The 15,411-nt window shown below is 30.1% G+C and overlaps 1 long non-coding RNA gene across 1 annotated transcript; it reads right to left on the bottom strand.

The window, feature by feature from the left end:
* Nucleotides 1-5,961: 5,961 nt before the first annotated feature.
* On the bottom strand, nucleotides 5,962-11,991 carry LOC139426351 (uncharacterized). Its single transcript, XR_011637602.1, has 2 exons — nucleotides 11,604-11,991; nucleotides 5,962-9,943 (listed from the first exon to the last, which is right to left on the bottom strand). It is a non-coding gene; the product is annotated as an uncharacterized lncRNA (long non-coding RNA).
* Nucleotides 11,992-15,411: the final 3,420 nt, after the last annotated feature.

Here is a 15,411-nt window from a genome sequence, read left to right as displayed (position 1 = left end):
CAGGTGCAAATTTTTTTAAATAATATAATACATTCGAGTTCAACTGTATCGACAGTTACATTAGTAACTATTTAATGTATAAAAATATAGTTTTTTTTTTTTTTTTTNGATAATAGTAGTTGACACTACAGAAATATCCCCTTTTATATCAATTCTTTGATTCAATTATTCGTAACCAAAGTGTACATATTATTAGAAACTTTAATTTTGCTTACTTTATTAGCTACTTCTTACCTTAAAATAGAAAGAGCATTGCTATTTTTTTAATTTTCTGTTATTACCCTTCTCTATAATTGTAATCCTGATTATTGGATTTTTAAGCCTGTTCCGCAATTCAATAAGCTGTATTTTTTCCCATGAAATTGATTATAACTCTTATACCAAAAGATATTTTAGTATTTAATATTATGATAAACATACACATACAATTTAAAATAAATTGGATTTTTATTCAATAATAAATAGCTTTTGAAATATAAATTTAATGGTGTAAAAAAAAAAGAACATTTAATGGTGTAAAAAAAAAGAACATTTTTTGTGCTTAAAATAAAAAACCAAATTTTTGTTATCTTGGTAAAACTTTATAATCATAATTTAAAAATGTTACTAATGAAAGTTAGACGAAAAATTTCATTAGTAGGAATTTAGTTAGAATAGAGGAATAGGGCCCCTATCTCCCCTAAATATTAAACTATAATTTCCAAACTCGACCTGAATGTACTATACAGAAGACAAGGAAACTCTTGGATCAGTACCCACATAGGTATGATTTGTTTTGAGAACATGGAGGACTTTGTGACTTGACAGATTTAACGTTCATCAGTCACCATTTATTACACGGGGAGTCTTCGATCGGCGGGGATCGAATCTACGACCTCTTAGACATGGGCCCAGTGCCCTATCAACCAGACTATCCCGGCCTTTATTATAAACTATAATATTCAAATCTCTCCTACCAAGCTATTTCTTCCTATGTACTTTTTTTTCATTCATTTGGGCATAATCTAACTGGGGCACCTGAAGGTAGGGGTGCTTTATAATATTTAACTTAAGCGCAATAAAACTTAGGGTCAAAAAATATATGAAGTATATTATTTGGATTGAATATTTGTAGAGCATTTTTAACCGAAAGTTTGGTGATTCGAGCCCACCACAGGTCGCCATCATTTCAGAGCCGTGGTGGCTCAAGGGATAGAGCCTCAAAATGAGGTGAACTGATTTCGAATTCTAGCAATGGCTAACAGATACAGCACCCGGCTCGCATGGACCACAGTGCTGACGTAAGATATCCTTATGGTAGACGGATCACGGGTAAGAGTCCCCTTGCCGTCATGTAGCCGTATAAGGTTTTCGTGGTTTTCTCCTCCATGGAAGGCAAATGCGGCTTAGTCTTATCAAAAATTCGTTTACGAAGGTAAACTTCTTTTAATTCTGGATGCAGGAGCTTCCTTTTCTTCTGGATTGGGTTCAAAATTACAAGACTACGGAGTTGAAAATTATTAGCCGTAAACCCAAAATTGTGTCGGCTGTTCAGCAACGCTTATAAAATCGAAGGCTCCCTGACAATCATATTGAATAAAGAAATTTTTGTATTAATAATTTTTCAAAATTCAACTTTTCATTTTTGTAAAAAATATTATTAGAGATCAAAATAGGAAAACTTAGTATTATTCGTTATTTCTATTTATTACCTACTTACCTGTTACCCAAGACCAACGCACCTCTTTGGAAGACAGTGTTCTCGTCGCAGAAAGCATTTTCACTTGATTATTAGAGAGGAGCTCTTATAACTCAAACTTTTTTTTTTTTTACTACTAAAGGTCCGAGCAAAATATATCATTCCACGACAGTTCAAAATTTGAAAAAAAGTATGATCCTGGTTGGAATCTCAACGATGACTGTTTCGTAAGAATTCAGTTCTTGGCTTGCGAAGTACTGACGTAAAATATCCTCAGTGGTAGCTAAATCTTGGGTTGAAATTCCCTTGGCGTCACGCTAAACAAGAGAGGTATCAGTGGCTTTCTCCACCCTGTAGCGCAAATGTAGGTTAGTTCTATCAACAAATTCCTCCACGAAGTTTAGTTCTTCCCTATGCTTAATCCAGGAGTTCCTTTGTCTCTGGGTTGGGATCAAAATTACAACTCTTCAGAATAGAGCGTTAACCGTCGTAAATCTAAAAATGTATCATCTCTTCATAAACTAAAATAAAACGTCTATTATAAAATAATTTGTTTGAGCTTTCATCAAAGTTTTTACCACTTTAAGAGTATCATTAATTTTCCTTCTTTAAGCTGAATTTCTTTTGGCATATGTACTATAGTCATTTTTTTTTAAAAGAAGTTGAAATCGAATAATCAAATATAAAAAAAAAGTAGAAGTATTTGAATGGATACAAATAAAGATTTAAAACAACTTTTCATCCATCTGTTATTGTTCAAATGAGCAAAAAACAAAAAAGTTTCTTATTAGAATCAGCAAGTAAATTGTTAGGCTGGTTATTAATAAAGCTGATTTTGAACCGAATGTGTCAAAAAATCATGGAAAATACTTATCGCCGATATATTTGTTTTGAAAAATATTTCATGTAGAGATTATATATGAAGAACTGTCAAAAAAACAATAGTTTAATTTTGNAAAAAAAAAAAAAAAAAAAAAAAAGGAAACAGAACACAAAAACAATAGTTTAATTTTGTACACGTACAAATAACGTCAAAATCCAACTAACTAACCTTCTAGTTAATCGCGTTACTGGTTAAATAATCTGATTTTTAAAGAAAAGAAAAGGATTTTCATCTAAATTAGAAGCGGATAACCCTTTGCAGCGACACGAGTATTTTGTTCTTTACGTGATAAAGTTTGATTTAATGAGCCTGAATATTATTTTACAGAACTATTGAAAAAGAAACATGAATATATTAACTACAAAAGGCGAATTTTGCACTGTTATCATTTTTAAATTTATCCAAATGCAGCATAATAACATCGGTTTCTGAATAATTTAATATTAAATCCTGAATTTACCTGAAAGTGTTTTTCGCATGAAACATCTTTTAAAATCGGGTGTTAATTTTCCTTCCCATGGACAAATATAGTTTTAAATAGCAGAGAAAGAAAATATTTTTTGTTTGAGGTATACCGCTGTTACCGTGAATAAACGAAATCAGGGACCGAGATAGCCTGGTAGGCAGGGCACTGGGCCCATGTCCAAGAGGTCGTGGGTTCGATCTCCGCCGACCGTAGACTCCTCGTGTGACTGATGCACTTTAAATCTGTCGAGTCTCGAAGTCCTCCATGTTCCATTAGCAAATCATACATCTGGGGTTTCTGATCCAGGATTTCCTTCTCTTCGTGATTTGGTTTAAAATTTCAAGGCATTAGTCGTCGTAAAATCAAAATTGGGTCGGCTGTTCAACGACGATCATAAAAAATAAAAAAGCAAAATAACCAAAATCAAGAGAATGTCGACTTTCATCGACGAATGTCAACAATCACATAGGCGCTAGGGTGTAGATTAGGAGAAACATCAGTGTTTGGAGCAATGGACAGTGGCATTGAGCCTTAAAAAAATCAGTGTAAGGTATATCGGGCAGTGGCTCTTAACTAGACATAGTATATATTTCGAACATTTACCAAAGCGACTATGTNAATTGGCATCGGAACGTAAGAGAAGTTCCTTGCGTGTCTTGTATCGCTATATCGTATATCGCTATATCGTTCGTCTTCTTTACAGGACGGCTTAAATCAGATATCTGATGCATCGCCTGGAACGAAAGTCCGATACAGGCGTTAAATCGATATGTCGATTTGTAGCCCAGTCCTACTAGACATAGTATATATTTCGAACATTTACCAAAGCGACTATGTGATTGTCAACATGCACCGGTGGATGTCAACAACCACTAATTTCGGTCATTAACAGTTACGTATGCATAAAAATGAAAGACCTGTTCAAAGTATCTAGGTATTTCGCTTAAAACTTTCTACTTTGAATGGGCTACGCGAAAACTCATGAAATTACAACCAAGCATTATTAAAATTTAAATTTCAGATCATATTTTTAAACTTTATTTCTTAATCTGTTATTTGACTTTTGACCTTTTTAAAATATTTACTCTTTAATAAAGTGGTAAATAATGAGTTTTAGGGTGAAAATAAAACGTAAGCATAGTTTTCTTTTCTGTTTTGAGATCCTCTATTGAATATCGGCTAAGTTATTCTAAAGATATTCAAATATATTAATTTGTTATGATTAGAATAGCGTTATATGTTTTTATTCAAATAATACTGTAAAATAAGCAATTAATTCTATTTCAAAAAGTTTTTAATGAATTTATGCGACGTGTAAAAAATGAAAATGTCTTTTGAATTACTTTTGCATAATTCATTTGCATACAGAATGGTAAATCATAAGAAAAATATCCTGCGTAAATCAGAACTAACTAACTACTACTAACACGAATTTGTAATAAAAAATAATTATGTATTACCCTTATGGCTAGACCGCTGAAATTTCCAATTCCCAAAAGTTTTAACAAAGTTCTTACGACTTGGCACCCTTGTCTTCTGAGTTGGGTTCAATATAAGCGCGTTATAAAAAGACCGGAATATAAAGAAAGGAAACCTTTTCAATAAAGTTGTTTTTGAATTATTATAAAGTTGCTGATAAATTTATCATCTGATTATCTTGCAAAACTCTAAATGAAACCTGAACATTTTTGTTCCAAATTTTTGTGTATTCTTAACCATAATATATTTAGTATATTTATTGCCATGTTTTTAATAACTTTCCATCATAGTTTAAAGAAAAATTTGTTTTTATTAAAATTTTGAAATTTTTACTTTAAAAAAAACTGGTGAGTTATAACTGAGATTAGTATACGAATAACCAAGCATAATTTTTCCATGGGAGTTCAAAATTGACAAATTGATGTGGCATTAAATTTAAAACTGGTGTCTAAACTTATGTTGTATAAATTTTTAAATGGATTAAAACTGACATATTAAATTGATATGGTTAAAATGTTCAAAACTGAGTAATGATTAAAAAAATTTAAATCTTTTATTTTCAACAAGGTTACAAACTGAAATTTTCATGAACTATAATTCCCTTAAAATGAGACTTTTCAGACTAACATTTCCTTCCTATTGTTTCTTCGTATTAAAATATATACACCTGAACACATTTATATGATGTATCCATGTAATTACTTCAAAATTGAAATTTTGTGAAGAAGCTTTTGAAGATTGAACTCATTGACATTGACATCAACGACATCAACTCATTGACATCAACGTTCGAAATTCCCACCCCGATCTGTTAACAGATTTAAGAAGACTCCCAACATTTATGATCTCGGTTCATTTTGATCAATAAGAGCTCTAAAATTAAAAAAATCCTGAAATCTTGAAAACTCATTAAAATAAATATCTGACTAATGAATATTGAGTTGGAATACTCTTATATATTTATCTACATGAAAGTTTAAATTTAGCAAAGAAATTCCCTTCAACGGATGCATATTTGAAGAAAACTGAACTCATTGACAAAGCAATGTTAAAAGTTGTCGCACGATATGTTTAAACAGATTTAAGAAGACAAGAACTTAAATAGTGGTAAAGTTAAAGATTTTAATAGATGTTCTGAAATTAAAAATACCTAAAAATTTCAAAGAATACTTCAAAACTAAGACCCGAAATACGCAAAGTTTCGAAAAATTCAGTTTCCTTAAAAAAATCAGGAATAAAGAATTTTCAAAATAATGTTGTACAGTTTAAGACCCCTGAAATATTTAAAAATATCTTAAAATCTCTTTATACTAAACTCTTTCACATGAAAAGGTTTTCTGGCATGCGAGTATAGAGCATAAAACACGGAAGCGTGAGCTCGAGCAAAAGCACGTACAGAATCTCTCATAATCTGTCCTAACACAAATATTTATTTCGAAAAAAGACAAACAAGAGTTCAACTAAAAAAATTTATTTCTCCCAATTACAAATAAATCACATACAAACAGTTTATTACAATTATACAAAGCATATAAAACAATTGCCACTAATTTTTATCGCTGTATGACTAATATTAAGCATAATGTTTCAGTTAGAGTAGCGTTAAACTTTTAAAAATATAAAACTGATTAGATTTACATGAATTTTTAAAAAAAAAATCGTATTGATTGATTAAGTACGCTAATAAAATGAAAATTTGTGAAATTTCTTTTCCAACTAACGGTTCTCAAGCATTAAATGAAACTTTGCAATAGGCAATGCAATTTGAATTTTCCTGCAAAAGTCTAATCCCAGCTCCATCCTATCCCATCCCAACTCAACCCCTATCCCATCCAAACTCAACCCCTATCCCATCCAAACTCAACCCCTAACGTTGTCTACTCAGTCTAGCTGGAAACTAAAAATTTTATTTAATCATTTTAAAAAGGGGGCATGCCTTTCTTCAATGGATCCAAATTGAAGACTACTCCTTTTTAAAATGATCTATTAAATTTTAGATTTAGTCTATTAGATTAAATAAAAAATAATGTAAAACAATTGCGTAATGAATATTGCAGGGTAAATAAAAATTGCATTGCTATGCTTCATTTCATTCACATAATTAAAATAATTTGCAGAAAAATTTACTTGTTTAAGAAATATTAAATTTTAACTAAAAAGAGAAAACTTTCTAATTGATTTAACCTAAGCATGACGTTCAATATCTATTAGGCAAATTTCAATATCTATTATTAAAATTTACCTAATAGATATTAAAATTTGCCTATCTATTAGTGGCAATTTACAGTACAAACTTCACTGATTTCAATATTTAAAAAAAGCACATAGAAAAACATTTTACTAATTATGAGCTAAATAGAGAAAACAATGAAACTTTGGGAGAAATATGCCTTCGGGGAGGACTTGTGAAGAACTAACCCGCATCTGCGTTACATGAGAGGAAAACCCCGAAAAACCCCTCACGGTTAGCAAGACATTCAAATACAAATTTAAAATTTTACAATATAGTCTGAATATATGAAACTTCAAACACATAATCAGCTTTGTGTCAAATAAGACACTATCTTTGTTCTTTTAAAAAATTAAAGTTTAAAGATTTTGGAATTTGTTTGAAAAAGTTTTTAAAAAAGTTTTTCCTCTGCAATTATGCGATTAGAAAAATTTAGAAGTTAAATTTAAATATTAGCTCGTAAACGAAGGATTAGTTGTAAACGTAGAGGCTTTACGGGTCACGAACATGCGATCTTGAATCGCAGTTCAGGTCCACACACGGGTCACGAACATGCGATTTTGAATCGCAGTCCAGGTCCACACACGGGTCACGAACATGCAATCTTGGATCGCAGTCCAGGTCCACACAAGCCCCGACGTTTACAGTAGCATACGCGCAAATCTAAACGTTTCAGAACGGTAGGAATTAACTTTAGGAATTAAAATTGTATATTTGGAATCTCAACTAGCATTTATTATTTTAGCAATTTTAAAATATTGTTTAAACGGAAAAAGTTTGATTAAAATAAACATAATTTTTAGTATGTAAACAATTCTTTTTTTAAAATCCCCAAATATGTCATGGTCAAGCTATAGAGTAATTTAAATTTTAATAAATTTATTCAATTAGCAGATTCGACAATTTTAATCTTCTCAGGTCTACTGAAATTAAAAGCATCCAGAAGTAAAATATTTTATAGACTTATTACTTGATGTTAAATTAAAATAGTTTTTCATAGAGAATTAGGCTATTCTACTTTCCATTATGTTAAATATCGGAAACTGAACCTTTCTAGACACCAACACACGGTCACTAAGATTTGTTTCAAATTGTTACATTAGTTTTAAACTGTCATAAATTGTAAAAATATAATAAAATTTAAAAACTCTCATTTTTTAAAAATAAAAATAAACAATTATAGTGTTATAATGGTTTTATAGTGTCAAATTGGTTTGATAGTGTCAAAATGATTTGATAGTGTCAAAATGGTTTGATAGTGTCAAAATGGTTTGATAGTGTCAAAATGGTTTATAGGGTCACAATTGTTTATACTTTATAGGGTCACATAGTGTCAATGGTGTTATAGTGTCAAAATGGTTTATAGTGTCAAAATGGTTTATAGTGTCAAAATGGTTTATAGTGTCAAAATGATTTTCACTTAAAAATTTACCATAATTGTTTAATTTTATTTCAAAAAATTAGTGAGTTTTCATTAAATGACTGAAATTAAATGCCTGTTTAGATTTTTTATGCATAACAGTTTAGACTGGAGATGAGACCTCTACTTATAACCTTTTTTATAAACCTTTACATAAATCTTTGCTTAGAAACCTCTAAGACCTGGTAGTCATATTAATAAATAATTATTTAAGTCACTTTAAGAAATTTTTGATTTTACTTCTACGTCTACATTTGAATTTTCAGTTTATTCTATTAATAAAAAATTTACTTTTAAATTCTCATATCATACTATACATTAAGCACAAGTTATTTACTTACAAAATTTTTCACAAGATTTCAAGATTTTAAGATTTATTTGTTTACAAGATCAAAATAACAAAACTGGTTCATAATTAACGACATTAGAAAGGGCAGGTGTCCAGAATGGTTCATTTTCATTTGTTTTTTCGTTATACGTTAACGGACCCTTCACAAAATATCTTTTCATAAAAACAGACCCTCCACAAAATATTTTAACTTAAAAACGGACCCTCCACAAAATTATTTTTCTTTTAATCGGAACCTTCAAATTATTTTTCTTTTAATCGGAACCTTCAAATTATTTTTCTTTTAATCGGAACCTTCAAATTATTTTTCTTTTAATCGGAACCTTCAAATTATTTTTCTTTTAATCGGAACCTTCAAATTATTTTTCTTTTAATCGGAACCTTCAAATTATTTTTCTTTTAATCGGAACCTTCAAATTATTTTTCTTTTAATCGGAACCTTCAAATTATTTTTCTTTTAATCGGAACCTTCAAATTATTTTTCTTTTAATCGGAACCTTCAAATTATTTTTCTTTTAATCGGAACCTTCAAATTATTTTTCTTTTAATCGGAACCTTCAAATTATTTTTCTTTTAATCGGAACCTTCAAATTATTTTTCTTTTAATCGGAANCATAAAAACGGACCCTTCACAAAATATTTTAACTTAAAAACGGACCCTTCACAAAATGATTTTTCTTTTAATCGGACCCTTCACAAATTTGTTTATCTTCATTATTATTTTGTGAATCGAATAAACCCTTTCCAGGGCAGAAAACAAGAAAGATGGATGTAAACGAATTAAGTTTTGTCTTCGGCAGACGATTCTTTCCGAAATGAATACTCGGCGTTCAGCAGTATAGGCTAAATACCAAATATTTGTATGTTGCATCTTCAATTTAGAAGCAGCAATTGCTGTTTATTTTTGAAAATTTAATTTATTTAATTAATGTGAGTAATTTTTTCGCAATTTCACGAAAACCGGGCCTTTCACAAAATGTCTGGACAGACCCCTGTAGTTACTCCCCATAAATAATTGTCTATTATCGAGGAAATAAAAGTATCTGAGGAAACTTTTAACCAATAAAAATTGGTATACATATAATTGCTTTAAATTTAGCATTTTAATTAATAAATTACGATTAATTTCTGAAAATTTATTAAAGTTATTTTTTTAAAGAAAGCTTAACTGATATCTGAAATTGAGTGAAGTTTTTTTATATACAGACTATATTGTTTACATTTATATTTAAATAATTTACAGATTAAAATCAAAAAACATTTATATGAACAAGAAAATTTTTATAAGAGAAAATAAACTTACAAGTTATAATAGAACAAGCTGCTTCATCGTAATCCCTATTGACACTGCATGATGGGGGGAAACTTCTTTCGAGAATGCCTAGCGACCTTTGATGACTACCGCCTTCCGACTTTTGATATATCCTGAATATGAATCCTGAAATAATTGCAATTTTACAAACTTAGACATTTTATCAATAAATTACTTTAAATAGAAAATTGCAATTACAAAAATTCTGATTCACTGAAAAAAAAAATTCTTGTCAAACCTAAAACTTGAACTTTTAAAGGAAAGAAATTTTCAGTAATGATTGAAGTTCATACGAAGGTAATGAGTTTTAAGTTTTAGGTTTGACAAAAACAGTTCTTTTCAGAGTTCTCTTAGGAAAGAAATTTTCAACTTTCGATAACATTTTGTTTGTAGTATTTAAGAAAAAATTTAACTTATTATCCAGCAAAATTTAAATTTAATTTAATTAGTAGAACGGTGTAAATTTTGATTGTCTATAAGTTTCCTTACTTAATAAGACAAAAAGTTCTTCTAGTAGCACTCATACGTATACGAGTACATATATATTAGAGATTATCTTAGTATTTAAAGATTAAAAAAAAACTGATTGAAATTTACAGATTTTATCCAGTGACTTCGTCAAAATATTTAATTTTCTTACCAATTGTTGGATTCGTTATACAACTAGAATATATATTTTTCACATTTGACGAAAATTTTAAGTATGTTAAATGTATTTAAATGTGCTAAGGGAAAATGAACGTACAGTATCTGAATCAAAGCAACTTAAATTAACTGCGGGGCGTCATTTAGATATTGATAAGCACAGATTTGTTGAGACACGAGTACTGGTAATTTCAAGCCAAATTTACACGTTAATATTCAAAATTGATTTTAAACTTTCAGCATGAAACATAAATTTTGGTTTATTATTAAATTATAGCATTCATTTAATTCAATGATGGTTAACTCTTAACTTAAGAGAGGAAAAAGACATTAAATATTAAGAAAATCTCAGAAATGTACAATCGTCCCATAAGGCCTCCTGATTAATAAAGTACTGATTTAGCACTAAATTTTAAATTAACATTTGCTTCACTATATACGGTTTTGTTATTGTAAGGAATTGCAACTTACATGAGGTGGCTAACAAATTTTTGAAATTCCTTTATCAAAATTCCCACATAAAAAGTAGCTATCAAAAATGTATGATACTAGTAAAAGATTAAATAGACCACACTGCATTTTCTTTTAAAAAAAAAAGCACATCAAGTACTTTGGTATCAATATTAAACAAACTCTTAATTTACAGTCTATTTTTAAAAGATATGATATAAATCATAGTAAAACTTTTTTCTCGCGTTTTGCTTCGAACAATAACAATTTATGTTTCGTTCGATGTAAAAATACACTTTCAAGACAGCTTGCTCCCGAACGGCAGACTAAAGTTTGAGCTATTTAACTTTCGCCGTTAATGATATCAATAGCAATTATATACAAATAAAACATGACTAATAATTACATTTAGAAAATAAACTTTCAAGACACCTTGCTCCCGAACGGCAGACTAAAGTTTGAGCTATTTAAACTTTGCCGTTAATGATATCAATAGCATTTATATACAAATAAAACAAGACTCTAATAATTATATTTAGAAAATAAACTTGTAAGACACCTGTAAGACCAAATTTAAAAACATTTTTCAAAACTAAGCAGTATTTAGATAAAAGAATAACTAATATTTTGTATAATACTAACTAGATACACAGATTATTGATACAATTTTAAAGAATAGAAATAAACTTACCAGTTAGGATTGAATACTTGCTGGTGCCGAGCCCACTTTGAACACCTGTAAAACGTGTTCTTGCAGAAATGTCGGTTGACTTGTGGGCAAAGAGCCAGCGAAGATCGAACTTTTATTTGAGAAGAAACTGCTTGGGATCGCATCCGGCTACTGGTTTTTGCTCAGTTAAAGAAAATTATCTTAGGTGGATAACCAAACAAATAATCCATCCAAATTGATTGAAGCGTAATGGCAATGTGTTTGAGTTTCACTGTCATTTTGGATGTTTATATCATTATTTTTAATCGATGAATTGCTGCAACAAGCACTGTTTGTCTTTATTTATTTATTATTTCACTTATTTTGTAGTTCAGAACCCTGTAAATTTGTGAGCAAATTTTCGATATTGGTCCCGCAATCGACAGATAGAAAAGATACGGTTCTCAGTAGAGCAACTTCTCGCCGTGACTTCAGCCTCTCGCCCACCAAAACCCTTGAAGAGTTTTAGGGCTTTTAAATGTTTTTATTACGTACAAGAATTTTTTATTTCTTTATTTTATCAAAAGCAGTACAAATTTTAGGCAAGGTTTCGAAGATGCAGTATAAAAAAGATTGACTGCTTTACAGGCTATACTAAAAGTTTTCATTACCGATAATAAGATGTTTGGTTCGAATTTTGAACAAAAACGAGGAAATTTGAAAATTGTTCAAATGATAGTTTCTTCAATTAGGTATTAAAAGACAGGGGTTTCCCAAGCTAACCAAATGATCTTTGGTTCCTAGATACCTATAAAAACGTTGTAGATTAAAGAACTGATAAAAAATTACGTGTTTTCTGAAAATAATCAGATAATAGAGAGTTCGAGTTTCAATAAACACAAACAAACAAAAAACGGTTGGTTCAAGTACTGATAAATTACTAACTGGTTTGACTTTCGATAATAAAAAAGTGGGACCAAGATAGAAGCAAAAGAGAGAAAATTCTAATACTGATTCAATGATAGTGGGTTCAAGTTATGAACAAACAAGAGTGGATTATAAAAATTGATCAAATGACAGTGGGTTCAAGTTTTAACGAGAAGAGAGTAGATTATAAAAATTGATCAAGTGATAGTGGTTTCAAGCACCGATTAAAGGAGAGTGAGTTCGAGTACCGACGTAAAGATAGTGAGTATAAGTTTTAAACAAAAGAGATAGGATAATAAAAATTGATTAAACAATAGCGATTAAAGAAGAGTATGATCAAGTCTTAAAAAAAGAGAGTGGATTATGAAAATTGATCAAATGATAGTGGTTTAAAGCATCAATATAAAGAGAGTAGGTTCGAGTACCGATGTAAAGATAGTGGGTTCAAATTTTAAGAAAAAGAGAGTGGATTAAAGAAATTAATCAAATATCAGTGGTTTTAAGCACCGATTAAGGGGAAGTGGTTTCGAGTTTCGACGTGGAGATAGTGAGTATAAGTTTTAAACGAAATATATTGGATTATAAATATTGATGAAATAATAATGGCTTTAAGCACCGATTAATGAAGAGTGAGTTCAAGTTTTAAACAAAAAAGAGTGTAATATAAAAATTGATCAAATGAAAGTGATTTCAAGCCCCGATTAAAGGAGAATGGGTTCGAATACCGATGTGAGGATAGTGGTCTCATGTTTTAAACAAAAGAGAGTGGTTTATAAAAATTGATCGAATGATAGTGGCTTCAAGCACCGATTAGGAGAGTGGGTTCGAGTACCGATGTAAACATAGTAGGTTCAAGTTTTAAACAAAAGAGAGTGGATTTAAAAAAAAATTAATCAAATGTTGCTGTTGTTAATTTACGTCGCACTAGAGCTGCACCGTGAGCTATTAGCGGCTGTCTGGGAAACATCCCTGACGATGATTCGAAGGATGACATGCCGTCACTATTTTGATTCTCTGAAGAAGGGATAAGAAAAAAAGTTCAAAAGATAATGGTTTCAAGCACTAATTAAAAAAGAATGGGTTCGATTACGGATGTTAGGATAGTGGGCAAAAGTTTTTAAACAAAAGAAAGAGGATTATAAAAATTGATCAAATGAAAGTGATTTCAAGCACCGATTAAAGGAGACTGGGTTCGAGTAGAGATGTAAATATAGTATTTTCAAATTTTTAAAACTCATATTCTTTGATTAAACTATTATAATTGTGGACATTTTTGAATTCGCTATTAAAATTCTTGGGACATGGTGAAATACCTAAAAAAAAATTAACATTAAGGATTTCAAATTTTGATCATGCTCTCCTAACCAGTTTATGTGGGACTTTTTTTGGGGGGGAGTCAGAAATTTGAATAGTATATTTAATCAAAAATACGTTTTATTGTCTCATTTAGTAGTTCAAAATATTCACTGTATTCATTAATTACCGTATTTACGATCACATCCTTAAATTATTGAGATTGAATTCTAGAACGTGAATAATCATGTGGTATTTTTGAATTTTTTTTTGTTTGTAAGGGAAGTTTGACATTACTATTAAATAAACATCTAGGTGTGAAAGTTTCATTAAACCTATACATATTTTAAAATATGTAAATAAAACATTTATAAGAATATTTTATATCTTGACTTTCCTTTATTTAAATATTATTAATAACTGCATTTAAGGGGATCACTTTGATTTCAAATACAATTTTTATATTAATGTAAGGGTTATAGTTATATAAGGGTTTAAGTTATATAATGCATGAAACTTTTCGAAAATATATAGATATGCTAAGTAGTATAAATTAAACATGAAACTTTTCGAAAATATATAGATATGCTAAGTAGTATAAATTAAACATTTAGAAAAAAAATTGTCCTTGTTCCTCTACATCTTTAGCACAGATGTTGCTAAATTCGCATATATAGAATTGAAATATGAAGCAGGTTAAAAATTCTGTTTACCCAACAAAGGGACCCTTCAGCCTATTTCCGTTTTAGGCACTTTCATTTACTTATTATTATTAATAGTTACATTTAAAGGGTTCATTTGAAAGATACTTTAAAGATTTTTTTTAAATAGTTCTTTTCGGCTTAGAGATATTAATGTTAGTGAAAGAATATGTGTCAGAATTTGAAAAAAACAATTCATAAAACATTTTTAAAAATCCTGGGCACGAGAACGTCTTCCACTGGCATTAACTGTGGTCGGTGCGAGCCGGATGCAGAATTCACATCATCCAGCCGTCACTGGAAATGTGAACGGTCTATTCCCTGCCAACACAGCACTATTAATACATACATTTTATTTCACAACAGTCGTTGAACAGCCGACCTAATTTTGAATGTTCGCGTACCCATGTTCAACTCCGCAAACTTGTAATTTTAAACCCGATTCTGAACACATGGAAATTCCTAGATCAATACCCCAGGGGTATGATTTGTTATGGGAGCATGGATAACTTAGTGATCCGATAAATTTAACGTGCACCAGTCACCATTTACTAAACTGTGAATCTTCGACCGGTGGGGATCGAGCACACGACTTCTTCGTTTGGTATACATATTTTATTCCATAACCGTCGTTGAACAGCCGATCCGATTTCGGATTTATGGCCACTAATGTTCAACTCCATATCCTTAATATTTTGAACCCAATCTGAAAGAAAAACGTTTGCATCAAGTATTCGGAGAAATTTTGCTTTTCTTAGAGAACTTTTTGATGGAAGTAAACAGCCTTTTCGTTGCATTTCATAGAGAGAAAAACCAAGAAAAATTACCATGGTTAGAATGACGGCAAGTGGACGATTCCTCTATCACTGAGGATATTTTACGACAACACTGTGGTCTGTGCTAACCATATATGGCAACGTTACTTTTAA

Source organism: Parasteatoda tepidariorum, chromosome 9 (genome assembly GCF_043381705.1).
Source record: "Parasteatoda tepidariorum isolate YZ-2023 chromosome 9, CAS_Ptep_4.0, whole genome shotgun sequence".
Classification (NCBI taxonomy): Eukaryota; Metazoa; Arthropoda; class Arachnida; order Araneae; family Theridiidae; genus Parasteatoda; species Parasteatoda tepidariorum.
This window is presented reverse-complemented; position numbering and strand designations above follow the sequence as displayed.